This window comes from Homarus americanus, unplaced genomic scaffold (genome assembly GCF_018991925.1).
Source record: "Homarus americanus isolate GMGI-L3 unplaced genomic scaffold, GMGI_Hamer_2.0 scaffold19179, whole genome shotgun sequence".
Lineage (NCBI taxonomy): Eukaryota > Metazoa > Arthropoda > Malacostraca > Decapoda > Nephropidae > Homarus > Homarus americanus.
Window position 1 is genome coordinate 480,001 of NW_024754174.1, and position 305 is coordinate 480,305.

Below are 305 nucleotides of genomic sequence, written 5' to 3' on the forward strand. Positions count from 1 at the left end.
ACCAGACTCAAATAACAAGGTAGAAATTATGTGTTCTCATTATGTCTTGACTAATTAGGGGGTACTTTAACTCTTAGATATTTCAAGTCGTTATGTATTAATTACACACAATGGATATGTATATAGGACAATGTCTGTGTGTGTGTGTGTGTGTGTGTGAGCTGATATACATATATCTGTAGAAACATAATACAAGCGTACACACACACACATACACTTGTCAACCACCAGCGAGACAAGACGTGCCCTGAAGACGCTCCCATTTTGAGCAGCCAGGCCGAGTCTGTTTGGCCCGCTCCCTCCCC